The following is an 8,640-nucleotide window of genomic DNA, read 5'->3' as shown; positions in this document are numbered from 1 at the left end:
AGAGCTGAGTATGAAGGAAATGCTCTGTCCTTTGCCTTCAAATGCAGAACAAACAAAACAATAAGAAATCAGGAATATAAGCATGAGGTCAAATCAATGGTTTCATATTTTCTGACAGTATTCAGCACAGGTATAATATATTCAACCGCAAATAAAATACGGGACTGTCATTTCAATTGAGGATGAGAATAACAAAACAATTGGAAGATTAGTTTATTTTTCTGATCTCATCCTGTTTTATTTAGGATTCAAGGGTATTGTCATACCATCACATTTACATAGTGTTTAACCAAATAAATTAAATAGAATAAAGAGTATAAAGTATATGAGTATAAAAGCATAATTTAAAACAGTATCCAAAGTTATTACATCTTAAGGAAGGGCAGCAGCTTAAGTACTAGTAGTGAACACATCATCTTTGCAAAGTTTGAATGTCTAGTCTAGCTGAGCAGAAGTCCATCAGAGTCAAGCAGCCTCACAGCTTCAGGGCAGAAGCTGCATCTCAGTCTGGTGGTTCTGCTCCTGATGCTCCTCAGCCTCCTGTCCGGGGGAAGAAGGAAAAACAGTGTGTGCGCAGGATATGTAGGATCCTTCATGATACAGGAGGACCTTTTCCTGCATCTGGTGGTGTAAATGCCCGAGTTGGAGTGTAGGATGCACTCTCAGTCTTCTGTTCAGCCTTCACCACCCTCTACAGCACCCTCTTCTCTGCTGCAGAGCAGCTGCTGTGACACACTGATACAGAAGCACAGATCACTCCATCACACATCTGTAGAATGAGGTTCTTTACCAGGGTGAAGGTGTTCACACTCCACATGAGGTCATCAACCAGGTGTAACCTAAGGTACCTAAAGCTGGAAATCATCTCCATCTCTCTCTAGGTGTGTGAGGGCCATGTGAACCACAGAGATCACTTTCTGCAATAAGCATATTGATGTGGGTTTACAGTGACATCAATGTTATCCTTAATGTGAAACATGACCCGTCTCCCAAAGGACTTCATGACAATCTTTACATGCTTTGGATAAACACACACTTGCTAAGCATAATGATCCTTCTTGTTTTTGGTGTTGAGAAATCCTGTCTGATTGGTTCATGATGTTCATCAATCACGGTGCTTTTTTTGCAGAAACCATTTTTTTTCTACTATTCTGGGTCATGCATCAAAAAGTCTGAGTACAGTTTATTGTCCTGTTGTTTTACCAAAACATCATGCTTATTCTGCTAGCAGTCTAGTGCAGTCTGTAAGGCTGGTGCTAATTTGCTCTTTCCATTGTTTTTTTAGTCTAAATTTGACTTTTTATTTGCTGTCTCCATAGCCATAAACAGTTTTGATTTTATTTTTTTTAAGTTTACGATGCAAAACTGAACCTGGAAAGGCTTTTCTTTTAGCATACACTGTTTCTGTCTGTTTCAATTAGACAGTCATATTTACTTAGATGTAGGGGAGACTCAGAGATGGTTTGGATTAGACAAACCACATTTTTATATAATAAACTTACATCTATTTGTTAATAGTCAAAACCATTTAAAGCTGATTAAAAAAATTACATTACACAATTTGCATCTGAATGCAAACAGTCAGATGTTGCAACTGACTCCGGGCCCAGGGATATTTGTAACACTGTTTGGGGAGGGTTGCAACATGTTACAACCACAAAATATTTCACTGTTAAGACAAGGATTATTATTATTATTATTATATATTGTACAACTATTTTTATTTTAAAATATGTTATAATAATATTACAGTGTTATTTATCAGCTTTGATCAGATGACAATTAAATATTTGCCTAGATGAGTAGGCCTTATATGAAGATGTCAGAGATTCAAATTGATATAAATACAGTAGGCTTTCAGTGATATAGGTAGAATGAAACAAATTGTGAGCCTTTTATTTTCTCAGATGTCAGTATACATGCATTCATTATGCAAAATTTACCTTTGAGAAAACTGAGCTGAGGAAGATAGTATTCACTGTATCCTCCTCAGCACATATTCACACAGGCATGGACACAGACACACATACACACACATAAACCTCCTGTCCCTGCTCTAACCTGATGAACTGTATTATATTTAAGTAAAAAAAATAATAAACCAATATTAAAAATACTGTTATTTATTCTGTTTTATATTAATGGGTAAAGTTGCAACAGTTGTTGCAACCTTCCCCCTTCCCGTCAGCTATGATAAACCTAATATGTTAGCTAAACTATGTGATTTTGATACATGCTGACCATATTAGCTAAAAGAAAACTTATCACTCATTTAAACCATATAGGTTTGTGCTAAATCATAAAAACAGTGACAACAGAATAACAAAAACAATGACCAATCAAAAAAAAAAATACTTTCATACTTTAAAAACATTTCTTTCCAATAAATCATGAATCAGCTCTTGAATCTGCTTGCTTTGTCTCTGCAAGGGAGGGCATCCAACTGAGCATGTTTAGTATGAGTGTCATCTCTCTAGCTTATTTCTGATCAGAGAGAAAGGACATGTTGCAAGCCTGTTGCAACTGTCCCTGGTCTCCCCTTATAATACAAAAACCAGATGTCTAAAGTGCTAGCGGTGTGCAAAGTATAACAGGAAAGCAATCTGCTGTATTCTTCATATGTCTGGTCTAAGGAGTAGGGCTGAAAGACATAACCCTTCTTTTCACCGAAATCTTGGAGGTTCTGCTAAACTTTCCTAAACCTTTCTGGAAGAGGGTATATTTGTTTAATGGTATCAAGGTTCTTTACGGCCTCAGCCTATGGGCCACAAATCCAAAAGGGATGTTTGGCACAAAAACAGCATTGTGCATGACCAACAGAACACCGTCCCTGTAGTGAAAAATGGTGGCAGCATCATGATCTGGGATTACTTTCCTCAGATGGAACTGGATGCTTTTTAATCAGGGTGGATAACATTCTGGGGAGATACAAATATCGGTCGGTGTTAAACAAAATCCCTTAGGTTTATCTTGCCACTGAATGCTGCCTTTCCCTAGCTCATAAACAGCCATGTAAAAAAAAAAAAGATACATACCATATATATATAGTATGTATTTTCTCCTTCCTCGGGAGGTGTTCCAGGCATGTCCCACTGGGAGGAGGCCCAGAGGACGGCCCAGGACACGCTGGAGGAACTATGTCTCTCGGCTGGCCTGGGAACGCCTTGGGTTCCACCCGGAGGAGCTGGAGGAGGTGTCTGGAGAGAGGAACGTCTGGGCGTCTCTGCTGAGTCTGCTACCCCTGCGACCCGGTCCCGGATAAGCGGAAGACGACGAGTACTATATATATATACATTATAAGTCAGTAAATGCCTCTTTTTCTGGCACCCACTGGCATAAAATACAGCGGTGTGAAATGGTTTAAGCCAACTCTTACGGCAGCCTGACTTTCTAAACAGTGGGTTTTACATGATTTCTTTACAAAATGCATTGGAAAATAAATGAATCGTGGCACTTTATTAAAAGAACAATTTGACAGTGGTAATTGATAAAACGCATTGCAGCATTTCTGAAGTGTGTTAGTATGAGCCATCTATGCGGGACGTTCTTTTTTTTTCCATGTTTTTTTATTAAAAGTTTAAAATGTTTGGTGGATTAATCCGGACTGGATGATGTACTTTTGAAGGATTGTGATTTCTATTTTCATTTCCTTTATAGCAGCAGATGGCTTACATTCATGGTGTTGTTTGGGCCCTTCTGCTCGTTAATTCTCTGTCTTCTTGTTCTTAGATCTGCATTGCTGTTTGTGGGTGGCATTACGTCGCTGCATGTGGGTGTGATGCATTTAAGGCGACTGCTAAAATGCCTTTAATCTGGTTAAACTTCATTGTTTTTAAAATTTACTTTTCTATTATGATTCCTGACACAGAAGACCTAGTATTGCTATTAAATATAAATAATATGAAGAATCTGGGGATTTTGAGTCTTGACGTTTTAGGTTTATTTTCAGAATCTTAGGTTCCAGTAGAAAACATCACATTCCCTACCTGTCGCCCTCGCCCAAGGACCGCTGCAGAAAGGCAACTGCCCCCTGAGACCCTGCACTGATTAGCAGGACAATGGATGGATGGATGTCTCATATTCACTAAGAAATCAAAACAATGCTCATTTATGAGCTTCTTGTATTAAATGTATCCTAACAAACTGTATCTATTAATCTTATATTTTATTATTCAAGCACACAGTCTTTGATTAAAGATTCTGTTTGGGTTTATTTGATTATGATTAGCATCTTGTTATGTTCATTAGTGGCTTTTAATTTTCTGCTTGTAGTTGCAGTTGTAATTGAGTGAAGCACATGCAAGTGTGCATTGTGATGGCCCTGTGACCTGTCCAGGTTATAGCCTTGGCTTCTTGGCCTGTGTTTAGAGCATTAGAGATAGACACCATCCTGAAGTGACCCTGCAAGCTTTAGGTGAGTAGAGAAAATGGATGGAAATAAAAACAGTCTTTGGTGATTTAAAGCTTTATGCACTAGATGGCAACACAAGACAGAAATATTTCTATCTTTGACACTTTGTAGTCAATGAAGTTTTGTTAAGTTGGAGTTTTAAACACACACACACACACATATGATGGCTATGATATTGAGTCTTTCTTCCATCAGCTACCTCTGGCATGAAGTCATCTGAGCTTTTGGTGGTCAGTTCTGGGTTGTGCTGCAGAACTCTTTCTACTTTTCGTTCACTGTTTTCAATTAGTTGCAAAAACGTTTCCTAAATGGAAAAGTCAGTGCATTCCAAAATAAACCCCAAGAGTCAAATTTTACTTGGTACTGGGTATAACAAAAGACGTATGTTAAATGTTGGCCAGTGTCTGTACATTTAAGTAAGAAATGTTGCCTTGACAACTATTCTTTAAAATAGATTAAAACACCGGCTTTAATACAAAGTAGGGAAAAAGAAACATTTATATTGTGAAAATGTTATTGATAACAGAAATAAACTGATATAAAAATGACTTGTCATTTAATGTGCTTATGTCCCACCACTGGTGCAATTTTCTATTGTTGCATTTTATCATCACTGTTCAAATGTTGGACAATAATTTTCTGTTTACCTTTTATATTGCTGTGACTCATTATGTGAAGAGAAGAGAGGCCTAAAACTGAGGAAGATTTCCCCTTAACATCCTGCATTAAACACACCGTTCAATAATTTTAAACCAGTTGCACTAATTCACTTCACCTCAACCACAATGCTTTGAAAATAATTATTAAAAAACATTGTATTTACTATTTATTATGAGAGCAACTACAAATATTCTTTCTTGTTGTCTTTTAAAATATTAAAAGCATGCCAAATGTTTAGAAATAATAGGGAAGACGATTTTAAAATTCAATATCATGAAGTTTATACATTTCCATTCTTCTGTACATGATGTTTTAGTTGATTTAATTGATTTTTTATTAACAAGTTTAGGAACTTGATGAGTAGTGGTTTTTTAAACTTAACTTGTAATACAATATATACATTTTGGACCTACAGTACATACATTTGAAAAACAGAGCACTGTGGAAAAACTATGCAGAAAATATTCCAAATACAGAACATCTGAAAACAACTGAAGATCAAATATAAATATTTAAAAGAGGACAGTAGATCAAATAAACTTATATGAGGCTCATCAAGTTAGCAACAATGAATACAGTAATTTCCTAACAACTCTGTAATTTACTTCCATAAGAATCAACCGTGAAAGCAAGAAATCGAAACGATGTAAATGGACTTTCAGAGGTCCTTTCTCTACTTTCTCCTGAAGAAAGGCGCACATGTCCTTCTATCAGTAGGAGAGTGAAGGAGGAGTTAAATAACTAACCAATCTACTGCTTATTCAAGATAAAATAGGGCTTGGTCAAAAATGAATATTGACTTACTCAGAGCTGGTGCATTATTATATGTTCTCATTTGACCTGAGTCACACTGAGCAACCAACTCATCATGAATAAACCCCAAAATTAACAGGAGTGGAAAAAAACAAAACACAGGAAGTAGAGAACACAAAAACAAAAGGATGAAACTAATAAAAGTAAAAGAGAAAACTAAACTGTACAACTTGACATACAAGAAATGAAATTACACAACAGAAAAAAACACAATGTCCAATATTGCATGACTGAATGGTGAATGTTTCCATCAGCACCCTCCTAAATCTTGTGATCAGTCCTTCAAGATGAGTAGAAGCTGTAGTAGCTGCAAAGGGTGGACTAACTCCACATTAAAGTCTTCACAATGGGATGTCATAACAGTTCATGTGTGTGTAAATACAAGCGTCTCAATACTTTTGGCAATACAGTGTGATGGCACTGGTACCAAGAAATTTACCCAAGTGTCTGTTCTATGTGAGTCATCTTGCAAATTAGACTGTGACATGTTCATTGTTTAACGTCTGAAGAAGCAAAAAAAAACAAAATTTAAATAAAAGGAAGAGAGAGCCCGAGCCTTTATTAATCTGTCCATAAAATGTTGGTTGGTTGGGTTTAAATACTGATAGAGAAGAAAAACATGAACATTGAAGCTTTCAGGATGAAAAGTTTGCAGACATTATTCTAATGAAGGAAGACGTTGGCTAAGGTCAATGTCTCGTCTAAATGTCGTCTGTGTTATATGTCTGAGTTTGTCATGCTTAAATGTTATGTTATATGTATGTGTGGTTCATCGTGTTTAAATGTTTGTTTTTGTGGAGTTTTTTCATTTTGAGCAGAAGTTCTTTTTCATTGAGGGTCTGATCAACAAGCTATGTTACAGGAATGCGGCTGCATATGGTTCTGAGAAGCTAAGAACCAACAGCAGTCTTCAGATTGACTTCCAGAAGACAAGATCTCTCAATACTCACCAGGTCCAGACTGACAAATAAAAGGTAAGCAGAGACCTGTTTTTTTATTAAATAAGTAAACTTCTGCTGTTGAACATTTCAAATGTGTTGTGTGTGGAGTTAGTAAGGTTAACTGGTCTACATTTTTCCAAAAAAAAAAGAAAAACGGAAGGAAAAGTTCCTTATAAAAATTCAGAGAATGTCTGTTACTGAATATGCTAAGTTGAAGATTCAAGTCTGGCAAGATCTTTGTGGTCAGAGCTTGTAAATGCCTGTAACAGGAAGAAGATGGCTTGCCTGCAGCACTGAGAACAGAGGATTGTGTATGTGTGTGAAGTCTGGATAAGGGTTTGTCGGACCTACAAAGAGCTGTGTAGAGCAGAAGCGGTCTTTAGATTTAGAAGTACAAAGCAGTTGAGCTTTGGGGGGGCCCTCCACAGGCTCACATTTGGTCCCACCAAATGAATATAGGCAATTTCTTTGTTTTTTCATCAAAGTAAAGTATGTTGTTAAATACATGACTATAATTGTTTTCTTTACTCACCATCTTCTGTGTAAGAAGACTGGGTTTACTTCTGCACACAGTCTTACTTCTGCACTGCTGTGCCAAACTCTGCCACCACACGCTCTCCTGCCAGTGTATAATATTTACTTGTGTTAACTTTTTCCACAGTCAGAGGCGCCAGAGGCGTTCTTAGGCCAGCCGGGAAACATAGTTCCTCCAGCGTGTCCAGGGCTGTACCCGGGCCTTCTCCCAGCGGGAAGTGCCTGGAGCACGTCCCAGGGAAGGAGTCAAGGGTGCATCCAAAATAGATACCCGAGCCAACACATCTTACTCCACCTGAGCAGCGGGACTAGTTCGAGCTCCTCCCGGATGGCCGAGCTCCTCACCTTATCTCTAAGAGAGTGCCTGGCCACCCTGTGGAGCAAGCGCATTTCAGCTGCTTATGTCTGAGATCTCGTTCTTATAAAACCTTGAGATACTTAAACTCCTCCACTTGAGGCAGGAGCTCCCCTCTAACCTGGACAGTGCAAGCCACCCTTTCCGGTCAAAAACCATGGCCTCGGACTTGGAGAAGCTGATACTCATCCCCGCCGTTTCATACTTGGCTGCGAACTGCCCCAGTGCATGCGGTAGGTCTTGGCTAGAAGGGGCCAGCAGGACCACATCATCTGCACAAAGAAGAGACGAAATCCACTGGTCCCCAAACCAGATCCTTGCCTGTGGCTAGAAATCCTGTCCATGAAAGTTATGAACAGGACCAGTGACAAAGGGCAGCCCTGCCGGAGTCCAAAATGTACCGGGAACAGGTCCTACTCAATGCCGGCAATGCAGACCAAACTCCTGCTCCGCTTGTACAGAGACCGGATGGCCCCCAATAAATGGCCCCCCACTCAGTACTCCTGGATTGTCCTCCACAGAACACCATGAGGGATATGGTCAGATGCCTTCTTCAGGTCCACAAAAGACATGTGGACCGCTTGGGTAAACTCCCCCATGAACCCGGAGCGCCCTGTAGAGGGTGTAGAGCTGGTCCAGTGTTCCACAGCCAGGACGAAAACCACACTGCTACCCCTGAAGCCGAGGTTCGACTATTGGCTGGACTCTATTTTCCAACATCCTGACATAGGCTTTACCAGGGAGGCTGATGAGTTTGACCCCCCTGTAGTTGGAATACACCCTCCAGTCTTTCTTCTTGTGACGGGGGACCACCACCCCAGTCTGCCAGTCCAGAGGCACTGTCCCCAACCACCACGCAATGCTGAAGAGGCGTGTCAGCCACGATAGTCCTACAACATCCTGAGACTTGAGGTACTCAGGGCAGA

The 8,640-nt window shown here is 39.3% G+C and overlaps 1 long non-coding RNA gene across 1 annotated transcript in view; it reads right to left on the bottom strand.

Moving 5' to 3' along the window:
* Positions 1-84: 84 nt before the first annotated feature.
* LOC124860192 overlaps positions 85-8,640 on the bottom strand; it is a 31,521-nt gene continuing 22,965 nt past the window's right edge. Inside the window, exon 3 of the long non-coding RNA XR_007036293.1 lies at positions 85-735. This is a non-coding gene — a long non-coding RNA (uncharacterized LOC124860192). The remainder of the gene's footprint in view (positions 736-8,640) is intronic.

The sequence above is a fragment of the Girardinichthys multiradiatus genome, chromosome 2 (assembly GCF_021462225.1).
Source record: "Girardinichthys multiradiatus isolate DD_20200921_A chromosome 2, DD_fGirMul_XY1, whole genome shotgun sequence".
NCBI lineage: Eukaryota > Metazoa > Chordata > Actinopteri > Cyprinodontiformes > Goodeidae > Girardinichthys > Girardinichthys multiradiatus.
The sequence above is the reverse complement of the archived record's forward strand: the minus strand, read 5'-3'. Positions and strand labels throughout refer to the sequence as shown.